This window comes from Euprymna scolopes, chromosome 22 (genome assembly GCF_053919585.1).
Source record: "Euprymna scolopes isolate OS-2025 chromosome 22, ASM5391958v1, whole genome shotgun sequence".
Classification (NCBI taxonomy): Eukaryota; Metazoa; Mollusca; class Cephalopoda; order Sepiida; family Sepiolidae; genus Euprymna; species Euprymna scolopes.
The window spans coordinates 29,670,546-29,685,313 of record NC_136503.1 but is presented as its reverse complement, the minus strand read 5'-3'; the positions used below and the strand labels follow the sequence as shown (position 1 = coordinate 29,685,313).

Genomic DNA, 14,768 nt, shown 5'->3' with positions numbered 1-14,768 from the left:
AAGTTTACATTGAAAATGTTTCATTACATTGAAATGCAGGTCAAAAGTCTAATCCTAAGTGATTGTATAATCTTCTGTTTAACCATAGACAATTCAAATAAAACCATTGCTCCGGGTGAGGGTCGAACTCACAACCTCCACATATCTTTTACCATTAGCCAACTGTCTATAAGTACGGCGCGCTAACCGATTGCGCCACCGGAGGTTACACTTTATTGCAAAATAGCATTAATATTAGAATTTTTTATTACGAATTAACACATCATACTCTGTAATATAAACAAAATAGTAACAAATAGGTAATTACAAAAGTTTACATTGAAAATGTTTCATTACATTGAAATGCAGGTCAAAAGTCTAATCCTAAGTGATTGTATAATCTTCTGTTTAACCATAGACAATTCAAATAAAACCATTGCTCCGGGTGAGGGTCGAACTCACAACCTCCACATATCTTTTACCATTAGCCAACTGTCTATAAGTACGGCGCGCTAACCGATTGCGCCACCAGAGGTTACACTTTATTGCAAAATAGCATTAATATTATGATTTTTTATTACGAATTAACACATCATACTCTTTAATATAAAGAAAATAGTAAGAAATAGGTAAGTACAAAAGTTTACATTGAAAATGTTTCATTACATTAAAATGCAGGTCAAAAGTCTAATCCTAAGTGATTGTATAATCTTCTGTTTAACAATAGACACTTCAAATAAAACCATTGCTCCGGGTGAGGGTACAAAATCAACACCTCTTTATATCTTTTACCATTAGCCAACTGTCTATAAGTACAGTCCGCTAACCGATTGCGCCCGCGGAGGTTTCACTTTATTGCAAAATAGCATTAATATTAGGATTTGTTTATTACGAATTAACACATCATACTCTTTAATATAAAGAAAATAGTAAGAAATAGGTAATTAGAAAAGTTTACATTGAAAATGTTTCATTACATTGAAATGCAGGTCAAAAGTCTTATCCTAAGTGATTGTATAATCTTCTGTTTAACCATAGACAATTCAAACAAAACCATTGCTCCGGGTGAGGGTACAAAATCAACACCTCTTTATATCTTTTACCATTAGAAAACTGTCTATAAGTACGGCGCGCTAACCGATTGCGCCCCCGGAGGTTACACTTTATTGTAAAATAGCATTAATATTAGGATTTTTTATTACGAATTAACACATCATACTCTTTAATATAAAGAAAATAGTAAGAAATAGGTAATTACAAAAGTTTACATTGAAAATGTTTCATTACATTGAAATGCAGGTCAAAAGTCTAATCCTAAGTGATTGTATAATCTTCTGTTTAACCATAGACAATTCAAATAAAACCATTGCTCCGGGTGAGGGTCGAACTCACAACCTCCAAATATCTTTAACCATTAGCCAACTGTCTATAAGTAGTGCGCGCTAACCGATTGCGCCACCAGAGGTTACACTTTATTGCAAAATAGCATTAATATTATGATTTTTTATTACGAATTAACACATCATACTCTGTAATATAAACAAAATAGTAACAAATAGGTAATTACAAAAGTTTACATTGAAAATGTTTCATTACATTGAAATGCAGGTCAAAAGTCTAATCCTAAGTGATTGTATAATCTTCTGTTTAACCATAGACAATTCAAATAAAACCATTGCTCCGGGTGGGGGTTGAACTCACAAACTCCACATATCTTTTACCATTAGCCATCTGTCTATAAGTACGGCGCGCTAACAAATTGGTCCACCTGAGGTTACACTTTATTGCAAAATAGCATTAATATTAGGATTTTTTATTACGAATTAACACATCATACTCTTTAATATAAAGAAAATAGTAAGAAATAGGTAATTACAAAAGTTCACATTGAAAATGTTTCATTACATTGAAATGCAGGTCAAAAGTCTAATCCTAAGTGATTGTATAATCTTCTGTTTAACCATAGACAATTCAAATAAAACCAATGCTCCGGGTGAGGGTCGAACTCACAACCTCCACATATCTTTTACCATTAGCCAACTGTCTATAAGTACGGCGCGCTAACCGATTGCGCCACCAGAGGTTACACTTTATTGCAAAATAGCATTAATATTATGATTTTTTTATTACGAATTAACACATCATACTCTTTAATATAAAGAAAATAGTAAGAAATAGGTAAGTACAAAAGTTTACATTGAAAATGTTTCATTACATTGAAATGCAGGTCAAAAGTCTAATCCTAAGTGATTGTATAATCTTCTGTTTAACAATAGACACTTCAAATAAAACCATTGCTCCGGGTGAGGGTACAAAATCAACACCTCTTTATATCTTTTACCATTAACCAACTGTCTATAAGTACAGTCCGCTAACCGATTGCGCCCGCGGAGGTTTCACTTTATTGCAAAATAGCATTAATATTAGGATTTGTTTATTACGAATTAACACATAATACTCTTTAATATAAGGAAAATAGTCAGAAATAGGTAATTACAAAAGTTTACATTGAAAATGTTTCATTACATTGAAATGCAGGTCAAAAGTCTAATCCTAAGTGATTGTAAAATGTTCTGTTTAACCATAGACAATTCAAATAAAACCATTGCTCCGGGTGAGGGTCGAACTCAAAACCTCCGAATATCTTTTACCATTAGCCAACTGTCTATAAGCACGGCACGCTAACCGATTGCGCCACCAGAGCTTACACTTTATTGCAAAATAGCATTAATATTAGGATTTTTTATTACGAATTAACACATCATACTCTTTAATATAAAGAAAATAGTAAGAAATAGGTAATTACAAAAGTTTACATTGAAAATGTTTCATTACAATGAAATGCAGGTCAAAAGTCTAATCCTAAGTGATTGTAAAATCTTCTGTTTAACCATAGACAATTCAAATAAAACCATTGCTCCGGGTGAGGGTCGAACTCACAACCTCCGCATATCTTTTACCATTGACCAACTGTCTATAAGTATGGAACGCTAACCGATTGCGCCAGCGGAGCTTACACTTTATTGCAAAATAGCATTAATATTATGATTATTTATTACGACTTAAAAAATCATACTCTGTAATATAACCTAAATAGTAACAAATAGGTAATTACAAAAGTTTACATTGAAAATGTTTCATTACATTGAAATGCAGGTCAAAAGTCTAATCCTAAGTGATTGTATAATCTTCTGTTTAACCATAGACAATTCAAATAAAACCATTGCTCCGGGTGAGGGTCGAACTCACAACCTCCACATATCTTTTACCATTAGCCAACTGTCTATAAGTACGGCGCGCTAACCGATTGCGCCACCGGAGGTTACACTTTATTGCGAAATAGCATTAATATTAGAATTTTTTATTACGAATTAACACATCATACTCTGTAATATAAACAAAATAGTAACAAATAGGTAATTACAAAAGTTTACATTGAAAATGTTTCATTACATTGAAATGCAGGTCAAAAGTCTAATCCTAAGTGATTGTATAATCTTCTGTTTAACCATAGACAATTCAAATAAAACCATTGCTCCGGGTGGGGGTTGAACTCACAACCTCCACATATCTTTTACCATTAGCCAACTGTCTATAAGTACGGCGCGCTAACAAATTGGTCCACCTGAGGTTACACTTTATTGCAAAATAGCATTAATATTAGGATTTTTTATTACGAATTAACACATCATACTCTTTAATATAAAGAAAATAGTAAGAAATAGGTAATTACAAAAGTTCACATTGAAAATGTTTCATTACATTGAAATGCAGGTCAAAAGTCTAATCCTAAGTGATTGTATAATCTTCTGTTTAACCATAGACAATTCAAATAAAACCATTGCTCCGGGTGAGGGTCGAACTCACAACCTCCACATATCTGTTACCATTAGCCAACTGTCTATAAGTACGGCGCGCTAACCGATTGCGCCACCAGAGGTTACACTTTATTGCAAAATAGCATTAATATTATGATTTTTTATTACGAATTAACACATCATACTCTTTAATATAAAGAAAATAGTAAGAAATAGGTAAGTACAAAAGTTTACATTGAAAATGTTTCATTACATTGAAATGCAGGTCAAAAGTCTAATCCTAAGTGATTGTATAATCTTCTGTTTAACAATAGACACTTCAAATAAAACCATTGCTCCGGGTGAGGGTACAAAATCAACACCTCTTTATATCTTTTACCATTAGCCAACTGTCTATAAGTACAGTCCGCTAACCGATTGCGCCCGGGGAGGTTTCACTTTATTGCAAAATAGCATTAATATTAGGATTTGTTTATTACGAATTAACACATAATACTCTTTAATATAAGGAAAATAGTCAGAAATAGGTAATTACAAAAGTTTACATTGAAAATGTTTCATTACATTGAAATGCAGGTCAAAAGTCTAATCCTAAGTGATTGTAAAATGTTCTGTTTAACCATAGACAATTCAAATAAAACCATTGCTCCGGGTGAGGGTCGAACTCAAAACCTCCGAATATCTTTTACCATTAGCCAACTGTCTTTAAGTACGGCACGCTAACCGATTGCGCCACCAGAGCTTACACTTTATTGCAAAATAGCATTAATATTAGGATTTTTTATTACGAATTAACACATCATACTCTTTAATATAAAGAAAATAGTAAGAAATAGGTAATTACAAAAGTTTACATTGAAAATGTTTCTTTACATTGAAATGCAGGTCAAAAGTCTTATCCTAAGTGATTGTATAATCTTCTGTTTAACCATAGACAATTCAAACAAAACCATTGCTCCGGGTGAGGGTACAAAATCAACACCTCTTTATATCTTTTACCATTAGAAAACTGTCTATAAGTACGGCGCGCTAACCGATTGCGCCCCCGGAGGTTACACTTTATTGTAAAATAGCATTAATATTAGGATTTTTTATTACGAATTAACACATCATACTCTTTAATATAAACAAAATAGTAACAAATAGGTAATTACAAAAGTTTACATTGAAAATGTTTCATTACATTGAAATGCAGGTCAAAAGTCTAATCCTAAGTGATTGTATAATCTTCTGTTTAACCATAGACAATTCAAATAAAACCATTGGTCCGGGTGGGGGTTGAACTCACAAACTCCACATATCTTTTACCATTAGCCAACTGTCTATAAGTACGGCGCGCTAACAAATTGCGCCACCTGAGGTTACACTTTATTGCAAAATAGCATTAATATTAGGATTTTTTATTACGAATTAATACATCATACTCTTTAATATAAAGAAAATAGTAAGAAATAGGTAATTATCAAAGTTCACATTGAAAATGTTTCATTACATTGAAATGCAGGTCAAAAGTCTAATCCTAAGTGATTGTATAATCTTCTGTTTAACCATAGACAATTCAAATAAAACCAATGCTCCGGGTGAGGGTCGAACTCACAACCTCCACATATCTTTTACCATTAGCCAACTGTCTATAAGTACGGCGCGCTAACCGATTGCGCCACCAGAGGTTACACTTTATTGCAAAATAGCATTAATATTATGATTTTTTATTACGAATTAACACATCATACTCTTTAATATAAAGAAAATAGTAAGAAATAGGTAAGTACAAAAGTTTACATTGAAAATGTTTCATTACATTGAAATGCAGGTCAAAAGTCTAATCCTAAGTGATTGTATAATCTTCTGTTTAACAATAGACACTTCAAATAAAACCATTGCTCCGGGTGAGGGTACAAAATCAACACCTCTTTATATCTTTTACCATTAACCAACTGTCTATAAGTACAGTCCGCTAACCGATTGCGCCCGCGGAGGTTTCACTTTATTGCAAAATAGCATTAATATTAGGATTTGTTTATTACGAATTAACACATAATACTCTTTAATATAAGGAAAATAGTCAGAAATAGGTAATTACAAAAGTTTACATTGAAAATGTTTCATTACATTGAAATGCAGGTCAAAAGTCTAATCCTAAGTGATTGTAAAATGTTCTGTTTAACCATAGACAATTCAAATAAAACCATTGCTCCGGGTGAGGGTCGAACTCAAAACCTCCGAATATCTTTTACCATTAGCCAACTGTCTATAAGCACGGCACGCTAACCGATTGCGCCACCAGAGCTTACACTTTATTGCAAAATAGCATTAATATTAGGATTTTTTATTACGAATTAACACATCATACTCTTTAATATACAAAACATAGTAAGAAATAGGTAATTACAAAAGTTTACATTGAAAATGTTTCATTACATTGAAATGCAGGTCAAACGTCTAATCCTAAGTGATTGTATAATCTTCTGTTTAACCATAGACAATTCAAATAAAACCGTTGCTCCGGGCAAGGGTCGAACTCACAACCTCCGCATATCTTTTACCATTGACCAACTGTCTATAAGTATGGAACGCTAACCGATTGCGCCAGCGGAGCTTACACTTTATTGCAAAATAGCATTAATATTATGATTATTTATTACGACTTAAAAAATCATACTCTGTACTATAACCAAAATAGTAACACATAGGTAATTACAAAAGTTTACATTGAAAATGTTTCATTACATTGAAATGCAGGTCAAAAGTCTAATCCTAAGTGATTGTATAATCTTCTGTTTAACCATAGACAATTCAAATAAAACCATTGCTCCGGGTGGGGGTTGAACTCACAACCTCCACATATCTTTTACCATTAGCCAACTGTCTATAAGTACGGCGCGCTAACAAATTGCGCCACCTGAGGTTACACTTTATTGCAAAATAGCATTAATATTAGGATTTTTTATTACGAATTAACACATCATACTCTTTAATATAAAGAAAATAGTAAGAAATAGGTAATTACAAAAGTTCACATTGAAAATGTTTCATTACATTGAAATGCAGGTCAAAAGTCTAATCCTAAGTGATTGTATAATCTTCTGTTTAACCATAGACAATTCAAATAAAACCATTGCTCCGGGTGAGGGTCGAACTCACAACCTCCACATATCTTTTACCATTAGCCAACTGTCTATAAGTACGGCGCGCTAACCGATTGCGCCACCAGAGGTTACACTTTATTGCAAAATAGCATTAATATTATGATTTTTTATTACGAATTAACACATCATACTCTTTAATATAAAGAAAATAGTAAGAAATAGGTAAGTACAAAAGTTTACATTGAAAATGTTTCATTACATTGAAATGCAGGTCAAAAGTCTAATCCTAAGTGATTGTATAATCTTCTGTTTAACAATAGACACTTCAAATAAAACCATTGCTCCGGGTGAGGGTACAAAATCAACACCTCTTTATATCTTTTACCATTAGCCAACTGTCTATAAGTACAGTCCGCTAACCGATTGCGCCCGCGGAGGTTTCACTTTATTGCAAAATAGCATTAATATTAGGATTTGTTTATTACGAATTAACACATAATACTCTTTAATATAAGGAAAATAGTCAGAAATAGGTAATTACAAAAGTTTACATTGAAAATGTTTCATTACATTGAAATGCAGGTCAAAAGTCTAATCCTAAGTGATTGTAAAATGTTCTGTTTAACCATAGACAATTCAAATAAAACCATTGCTCCGGGTGAGGGTCGAACTCACAACCTCCGAATATCTTTTACCATTAGCCAACTGTCTATAAGTACGGCACGCTAACCGATTGCGCCACCAGAGCTTACACTTTATTGCAAAATAGCATTAATATTAGGATTTTTTATTACGAATTAACACATCATACTCTTTAATATAAAGAAAATAGTAAGAAATAGGTAATTACAAAAGTTTACATTGAAAATGTTTCATTACATTGAAATGCAGGTCAAAAGTCTTATCCTAAGTGATTGTATAATCTTCTGTTTAACCATAGACAATTCAAACAAAACCATTGCTCCGGGTGAGGGTACAAAATCAACACCTCTTTATATCTTTTACCATTAGAAAACTGTCTATAAGTACGGCGCGCTAACCGATTGCGCCCCCGGAGGTTACACTTTATTGTAAAATAGCATTAATATTAGGATTTTTTATTACGAATTAACACATCATACTCTTTAATATAAAGAAAATAGTAAGAAATAGGTAATTACAAAAGTTTACATTGAAAATGTTTCATTACATTGAAATGCAGGTCAAAAGTCTAATCCTAAGTGATTGTATAATCTTCTGTTTAACCATAGACAATTCAAATAAAACCATTGCTCCGGGTGAGGGTCGAACTCACAACCTCCACATATCTTTAACCATTAGCCAACTGTCTATAAGTACGGCGCGCTAACCGATTGCGCCACCGGAGCATACACTTTATTGCAAAATAGCATTAATATTAGAATTTTTTATTACGAATTAACACATCATACTCTGTAATATAAACAAAATAGTAACAAATAGGTAATTACAAAAGTTTACATTGAAAATGTTTCATTACATTGAAATGCAGGTCAAAAGTCTAATCCTAAGTGATTGTATAATCTTCTGTTTAACCATAGACAATTCAAATAAAACCATTGCTCCGGGTGGGGGTTGAACTCACAACCTCCACATATCTTTTACCATTAGCCAACTGTCTATAAGTACGGCGCGCTAACAAATTGCGCCACCTGAGGTTACACTTTATTGCAAAATAGCATTAATATTAGGATTTTTTATTACGAATTAACACATCATACTCTTTAATATAAAGAAAATAGTAAGAAATAGGTAAGTACAAAAGTTCACATTGAAAATGTTTCATTACATTGAAATGCAGGTCAAAAGTCTAATCCTAAGTGATTGTATAATCTTCTGTTTAACCATAGACAATTCAAATAAAACCAATGCTCCGGGTGAGGGTCGAACTCACAACCTCCACATATCTTTTACCATTAGCCAACTGTCTATAAGTACGGCGCGCTAACCGATTGCGCCACCAGAGGTTACACTTTATTGCAAAATAGCATTATTATTTTGATTTTTTATTACGAATTAACACATCATACTCTTTAATATAAAGAAAATAGTAAGAAATAGGTAAGTACAAAAGTTTACATTGAAAATGTTTCATTACATTGAAATGCAGGTCAAAAGTCTAATCCTAAGTGATTGTATAATCTTCTGTTTAACAATAGAAACTTCAAATAAAACCATTGCTCCGGGTGAGGGTACAAAATCAACACCTCTTTATATCTTTTACCATTAGCCAACTGTCTATAAGTACAGTCCGCTAACCGATTGCGCCCGCGGAGGTTTCACTTTATTGCAAAATAGCATTAATATTAGGATTTGTTTATTACGAATTAACACATAATACTCTTTAATATAAGGAAAATAGTCAGAAATAGGTAATTACAAAAGTTTACATTGAAAATGTTTCATTACATTGAAATGCAGGTCAAAAGTCTAATCCTAAGTGATTGTAAAATGTTCTGTTTAACCATAGACAATTCAAATAAAACCATTGCTCCGGGTGAGGGTCGAACTCAAAACCTCCGAATATCTTTTACCATTAGCCAACTGTCTATAAGTACGGCGCGCTAACCGATTGCGCCACCGGAGGTTACACTTTATTGCAAAATAGCATTAATATTAGAATTTTTTATTACGAATTAACACATCATACTCTGTAATATAAACAAAATAGTAACAAATAGGTAATTACAAAAGTTTACATTGAAAATGTTTCATTACATTGAAATGCAGGTCAAAAGTCTAATCCTAAGTGATTGTATAATCTTCTGTTTAACCATAGACAATTCAAATAAAACCATTGCTCCGGGTGGGGGTTGAACTCACAACCTCCACATATCTTTTACCATTAGCCAACTGTCTATAAGTACGGCGCGCTAACAAATTGCGCCACCTGAGGTTACACTTTATTGCAAAATAGCATTAATATTAGGATTTTTTATTACGAATTAACACATCATACTCTTTAATATAAAGAAAATAGTAAGAAATAGGTAATTACAAAAGTTCACATTGAAAATGTTTCATTACATTGAAATGCAGGTCAAAAGTCTAATCCTAAGTGATTGTATAATCTTCTGTTTAACCATAGACAATTCAAATAAAACCAATGCTCCGGGTGAGGGTCGAACTCACAACCTCCACATATCTTTTACCATTAACCAACTGTCTATAAGCACGGCACGCTAACCGATTGCGCCACCAGAGCTTACACTTTATTGCAAAACAGCATTAATATTAGGATTTTTTATTACGAATTAACACATCATACTCTTTAATATAAAGAAAATAGTAAGAAATAGGTAATTACAAAAGTTTACATTGAAAATGTTTCATTACATTGAAATGCAGGTCAAAAGTCTAATCCTAAGTGATTGTAAAATCTTCTGTTTAACCATAGACAATTCAAATAAAACCATTGCTCCGGGTGAGGGTCGAACTCACAACCTCCGCATATCTTTTACCATAAGCCAACTGTCTATAAGTACGGTGCGCTAACCGATTGCGCCACCGGAGCTTACACTTTATTGCAAAATAGCATTAATATTATGATTTTTTATTACGAATTAACACATCATACTCTTTAATATACAAAACATAGTAAGAAATAGGTAATTACAAAAGTTTACATTGAAAATGTTTCATTACATTGAAATGCAGGTCAAACGTCTAATCCTAAGTGATTGTATAATCATCTGTTTAACCATAGACAATTCAAATAAAACCGTTGCTCCGGGTAAGGGTCGAACTCACAACCTCCGCATATCTTTTACCATTGACCAACTGTCTATAAGTATGGAACGCTAACCGATTGCGCCAGCGGAGCTTACACTTTATTGCAAAATAGCATTAATATTATGATTATTTATTACGACTTAAAAAATCATACTCTGTAATATAACCAAAATAGTAACAAATAGGTAATTACAAAAGTTTACATTGAAAATGTTTCATTACATTGAAATGCAGGTAACAAGTTTAATCCTAAGTGATTGTAAAATGTTCCGTTTAACCATAGACAATTCAAATAAAACATTGATCCGGGTGAGAGTCGAACTCATAACCTCCGCATATCTTTTACCATTAGCCAACTGTCTATAAGTACGGCGCGCTAACCGATTGCGCCACCAGAGCTTACAGTTTATTGCAAAATAGCATTAATATTAGGATTTTTTATTACGAATTAACACATCATACTCTTTAATATAAAGAAAATAGTAAGAAATAGGTAATTACAAAAGTTTACATTGAAAATGTTTCATTACATTGAAATGCAGGTCAAAAGTCTAATCCTAAGTGATTGTAAAATCTTCTGTTTAACCATAGACAATTCAAATAAAACATTGATCCGGGTGAGAGTCGAACTCACAACCTCCGCATATCTTTTACCATTAGCCAACTGTCTATAAGTACGGCGCGCTAACCGATTGCGCCACCAGAGCTTACAGTTTATTGCAAAATAGCATTAATATTAGGATTTTTTATTACGAATTAACACATCATACTCTTTAATATAAAGAAAATAGTAAGAAATAGGTAATTACAAAAGTTTACATTGAAAATGTTTCATTACATTGAAATGCAGGTCAAAAGTCTAATCCTAAGTGATTGTAAAATCTTCTGTTTAACCATAGACAATTCAAATAAAACCATTGCTCCGGGTGAGGGTCGAACTCACAACCTCCGCATATCTTTTACCATTAGCCAACTGTCTATTAGTACGGCGCGCTAACCGATTGCGCCACCGGAGCTTACACTTTATTGCAAAATAGCATTAATATTAGGATTTTTTTATTACGAATTAACACATCATACTCTTTAATATAGAGAAAATAGTAAGAAACAGGTAAATACAAAAGTTTACATTGAAACTGTTTAATTACATTGAAATGCAGGTCAAAAGTCTAATCCTAAGTGATTGTAAAATGCTCTGTTAATCCATATACAATTCAAATATAATGTTACTCCGGGAGAGTGTCGAACTCACAACCTCCGCATATCTTTTACCATTAGCCAACTGTCTATAAGTACGGCGCGCTAACCGATTTCGCCAACGGAGCTTACACTTTATTGCAAAATAGCATTAATATTAGGATTTTTTATTACGAATTAACACATCATACTCTGTAATATAAACAAAATTTTAAGAAATAGGTAAGTACAAAAGTTTACATTGAAAATGTTTCATTATATTGAAATGCAGGTCAAAAGTCTAATCCTAAGTGATTGTAATATCTGCTGTTTAACCATAGACTATTCAAATACATCCATTTCTCCGGGTGAGGGTCGAACTCACAACCTCCGCATATCTTTTACCATTAGCCAACTGTCTATAAGTACGGCGCGCTAACCGATTGCGCCACCGGAGCTTACGCTTTATTGCAAAATAGCATTAATATTAAGATTGTTTATTACGAATTAACACATCATACTCTTTAATATAAAGAAAATAGTAAGAAATAGGTAAGTACAAAAGTTTACATTGAAAATGTTTCATTACATAGAAATGCCGGTCAAAAGTCTAATCCTAAGTGATTGTAAAATGTTCTGTTTAACCATATACAATTCAAATAAAACCATTGCTCCGGGTGAGGGTCGAACTCACAACCTCCGCATATCTTTTACCATTAGCCAACTGTCTATAAGTACGGCGCGCTAACCGATTGCGCCACCGGAGCTTACACTTTATTGCAAAATAGCATTAATATTAGGATTTTTTTATTACGAATTAACACATCATACTCTTTAATATAAACAAAATAGTAAGAAATAGGTAATTACAAAAGTTTACATTGAAACTGTTTCATTACATTGAAATGCAGGTCAAAAGTCTAATCCTAAGTGATTGTAAAATGTTCTGTTAATCCATATACAATTCAAATATAATGTTGCTCCGGGAGAGGGTCGAACTCACAACCTCCGCATATCTTTTACCATTAGCCAACTGTCTATAAGTACGGCGCGCTAACCAATTGCGCCACCGGAGCTTACACTTTATTGAAAATAGCATTAATATTAGGATTTTTTATTACGAATTAACACATCATACTCTTTAATATAGAGAAAATAGTAAGAAACAGGTAATTACAAAAGTTTACATTGAAACTGTTTCATTACATTGAAATGCAGGTCAAAAGTCTAATCCTAAGTGATTGTAAAATGTTCTGTTAATCCATATACAATTCAAATATAATGTTGCTCCGGGAGAGGGTCGAACTCACAACCTCCGCATATCTTTTACCATTAACCAACTGTCTATAAGTACGGCGCGCTAACCGATTGCGCCACCGGAGCTTACACTTTATTGCAAAATAGCATTAATATTAGGATTGTTTATTACGAATTAACACATCATACTCTGTAATAGAAACAAAATAGTAAGAAATAGGTAATTACAAAAGTTTACATTGAAAATGTTTCATTACATTGAAATGCAGGTCAAAAGTCTAATCCTAAGTGATTGTAAAATGTTCTGTTTAACCATAGACAATTCAAATAAATCCATTGCTCCGGGTGAGGGTCGAACTCACAACCTCCGCATATCTTTTACCATTAGCCAACTGTCTATAAGTACGGCGCGCTAACTGATTGCGCCACCGGAGTTTACACTTTATTGCAAAATAGCATTAATATTAGGATTTTTTATTACGAATTAACACATCATACTCTTTAATATAAAGAAAATAGTAAGAAATAGGTAATTACAAAAGTTTACATTGAAAATGTTTCATTACATTGAAATGCAGGTCAAAAGTCTAATCCTAAGTGATTGTAAAATGTTCTGTTTAACCATATACAATTCAAATAAAACCATTGCTCCGGGTGAGGGTCGAACTCACAACCTCCGCATATCTTTTACCATTAGCCAACTGTCTATAAGTACGGCGCGCTAACCGATTGCGCCACCGGAGCTTACATTTATTGCAAAATAGCATTAATATTAGGATTTTTTATTACGAATTAACACATCATACTCTTTAATATAAAGAAAATAGTACGAAATAGGTAATTACAAAAGTTTACATTGAAAATGTTTCATTACATTGAAATGCAGGTCAAAAGTCTAATCCTAAGTGATTGTAAAATGTTCTGTTAATCCATATACAATTCAAATAAAATGTTGCTCCGGGTGAGGGTCGAACTCACAACCTCCGCATATCTTTTACCATTAGCCAACTGTCTATAAGTATGGCGCGCTAACCGATTGCGCCACCGGAGCTTACACTTTACTGCAAAATAGCATTAATATTAGGATTTTTTATTACGAATTAACACATCATACTCTTTAATATAAACAAAATAGTAAGAAATAGGTAAGTACAAAAGTTTACATTGAAAATGTTTCATTACATTGAAATGCAGGTCAAAAGTCTAATCCTAAGTGATTGTAAAATGTTCTGTTAATCCATATACAATACAAATAAAATGTTGCTCCGGGTGAGGGTCGACCTCACAACCTCCGCATATCTTTTACCATTAGCCAACTGTCTATAAGTACGGCGCGCTAACCGATTGCGCCACCGGAGCTTACACTTTATTGCAAAATAGCATTAATATTAGGATTTTTTATTACGAATTAACACATCATACTCTTTAATATAAAGAAAATAGTAAGAAATAGGTAATTACAAAAGTTTACATTGAAAATGTTTCATTACATTGAAATGCAGGTCAAAAGTCTAATCCTAAGTGATTGTAAAATCTTCTGTTTAAGCATAGACAATTCAAATAAAACATTTGCTCCGGGTGAGGGTCGAACTCACAACCTCCGCATATCTTTTACCATTAGCCAACTGTCTATAAGTACGGCGCGCTAACCGATTGCGCCACCGGAGGTTACACTTTATTGCAAAATAGCATTAATATT

General features: G+C 32.9%; 17 non-coding genes across 17 annotated transcripts; all 17 read right to left on the bottom strand.

Annotated features, from left to right (window-relative positions):
* Nucleotides 1-107: 107 nt before the first annotated feature.
* Nucleotides 108-205, bottom strand: Trnai-uau (transfer RNA isoleucine (anticodon UAU)). The gene is made up of 2 exons: nt 168-205; nt 108-143 (listed from the first exon to the last, which is right to left on the bottom strand). It is a non-coding gene; the product is annotated as a tRNA-Ile (tRNA).
* Nucleotides 206-3,203: 2,998 nt separating this feature from the next.
* Trnai-uau (transfer RNA isoleucine (anticodon UAU)) lies at nt 3,204-3,301 on the bottom strand. Its single transcript has 2 exons — nt 3,264-3,301; nt 3,204-3,239 (listed from the first exon to the last, which is right to left on the bottom strand). It is a non-coding gene; the product is annotated as a tRNA-Ile (tRNA).
* A 4,235-nt stretch (nt 3,302-7,536) lies between these two features.
* On the bottom strand, nt 7,537-7,634 carry Trnai-uau (transfer RNA isoleucine (anticodon UAU)). Its single transcript has 2 exons — nt 7,597-7,634; nt 7,537-7,572 (listed from the first exon to the last, which is right to left on the bottom strand). It is a non-coding gene; the product is annotated as a tRNA-Ile (tRNA).
* Nucleotides 7,635-8,155: 521 nt separating this feature from the next.
* On the bottom strand, nt 8,156-8,253 carry Trnai-uau (transfer RNA isoleucine (anticodon UAU)). The gene is made up of 2 exons: nt 8,216-8,253; nt 8,156-8,191 (listed from the first exon to the last, which is right to left on the bottom strand). It is a non-coding gene; the product is annotated as a tRNA-Ile (tRNA).
* A 1,758-nt stretch (nt 8,254-10,011) lies between these two features.
* Nucleotides 10,012-10,109, bottom strand: Trnai-uau (transfer RNA isoleucine (anticodon UAU)). The gene is made up of 2 exons: nt 10,072-10,109; nt 10,012-10,047 (listed from the first exon to the last, which is right to left on the bottom strand). It is a non-coding gene; the product is annotated as a tRNA-Ile (tRNA).
* A 211-nt stretch (nt 10,110-10,320) lies between these two features.
* Trnai-uau (transfer RNA isoleucine (anticodon UAU)) lies at nt 10,321-10,418 on the bottom strand. The gene is made up of 2 exons: nt 10,381-10,418; nt 10,321-10,356 (listed from the first exon to the last, which is right to left on the bottom strand). It is a non-coding gene; the product is annotated as a tRNA-Ile (tRNA).
* Nucleotides 10,419-11,245: 827 nt separating this feature from the next.
* Nucleotides 11,246-11,343, bottom strand: Trnai-uau (transfer RNA isoleucine (anticodon UAU)). Its single transcript has 2 exons — nt 11,306-11,343; nt 11,246-11,281 (listed from the first exon to the last, which is right to left on the bottom strand). It is a non-coding gene; the product is annotated as a tRNA-Ile (tRNA).
* Nucleotides 11,344-11,554: 211 nt separating this feature from the next.
* Nucleotides 11,555-11,652, bottom strand: Trnai-aau (transfer RNA isoleucine (anticodon AAU)). The gene is made up of 2 exons: nt 11,615-11,652; nt 11,555-11,590 (listed from the first exon to the last, which is right to left on the bottom strand). It is a non-coding gene; the product is annotated as a tRNA-Ile (tRNA).
* A 520-nt stretch (nt 11,653-12,172) lies between these two features.
* Nucleotides 12,173-12,270, bottom strand: Trnai-uau (transfer RNA isoleucine (anticodon UAU)). Its single transcript has 2 exons — nt 12,233-12,270; nt 12,173-12,208 (listed from the first exon to the last, which is right to left on the bottom strand). It is a non-coding gene; the product is annotated as a tRNA-Ile (tRNA).
* A 211-nt stretch (nt 12,271-12,481) lies between these two features.
* Trnai-uau (transfer RNA isoleucine (anticodon UAU)) lies at nt 12,482-12,579 on the bottom strand. Its single transcript has 2 exons — nt 12,542-12,579; nt 12,482-12,517 (listed from the first exon to the last, which is right to left on the bottom strand). It is a non-coding gene; the product is annotated as a tRNA-Ile (tRNA).
* A 211-nt stretch (nt 12,580-12,790) lies between these two features.
* On the bottom strand, nt 12,791-12,888 carry Trnai-uau (transfer RNA isoleucine (anticodon UAU)). Its single transcript has 2 exons — nt 12,851-12,888; nt 12,791-12,826 (listed from the first exon to the last, which is right to left on the bottom strand). It is a non-coding gene; the product is annotated as a tRNA-Ile (tRNA).
* Nucleotides 12,889-13,097: 209 nt separating this feature from the next.
* On the bottom strand, nt 13,098-13,195 carry Trnai-uau (transfer RNA isoleucine (anticodon UAU)). The gene is made up of 2 exons: nt 13,158-13,195; nt 13,098-13,133 (listed from the first exon to the last, which is right to left on the bottom strand). It is a non-coding gene; the product is annotated as a tRNA-Ile (tRNA).
* A 211-nt stretch (nt 13,196-13,406) lies between these two features.
* On the bottom strand, nt 13,407-13,504 carry Trnai-uau (transfer RNA isoleucine (anticodon UAU)). Its single transcript has 2 exons — nt 13,467-13,504; nt 13,407-13,442 (listed from the first exon to the last, which is right to left on the bottom strand). It is a non-coding gene; the product is annotated as a tRNA-Ile (tRNA).
* Nucleotides 13,505-13,715: 211 nt separating this feature from the next.
* Nucleotides 13,716-13,813, bottom strand: Trnai-uau (transfer RNA isoleucine (anticodon UAU)). The gene is made up of 2 exons: nt 13,776-13,813; nt 13,716-13,751 (listed from the first exon to the last, which is right to left on the bottom strand). It is a non-coding gene; the product is annotated as a tRNA-Ile (tRNA).
* Nucleotides 13,814-14,022: 209 nt separating this feature from the next.
* Nucleotides 14,023-14,120, bottom strand: Trnai-uau (transfer RNA isoleucine (anticodon UAU)). The gene is made up of 2 exons: nt 14,083-14,120; nt 14,023-14,058 (listed from the first exon to the last, which is right to left on the bottom strand). It is a non-coding gene; the product is annotated as a tRNA-Ile (tRNA).
* Nucleotides 14,121-14,330: 210 nt separating this feature from the next.
* On the bottom strand, nt 14,331-14,428 carry Trnai-uau (transfer RNA isoleucine (anticodon UAU)). The gene is made up of 2 exons: nt 14,391-14,428; nt 14,331-14,366 (listed from the first exon to the last, which is right to left on the bottom strand). It is a non-coding gene; the product is annotated as a tRNA-Ile (tRNA).
* Nucleotides 14,429-14,639: 211 nt separating this feature from the next.
* Nucleotides 14,640-14,737, bottom strand: Trnai-uau (transfer RNA isoleucine (anticodon UAU)). The gene is made up of 2 exons: nt 14,700-14,737; nt 14,640-14,675 (listed from the first exon to the last, which is right to left on the bottom strand). It is a non-coding gene; the product is annotated as a tRNA-Ile (tRNA).
* Between the last annotated feature and the right edge of the window lie 31 nt (nt 14,738-14,768).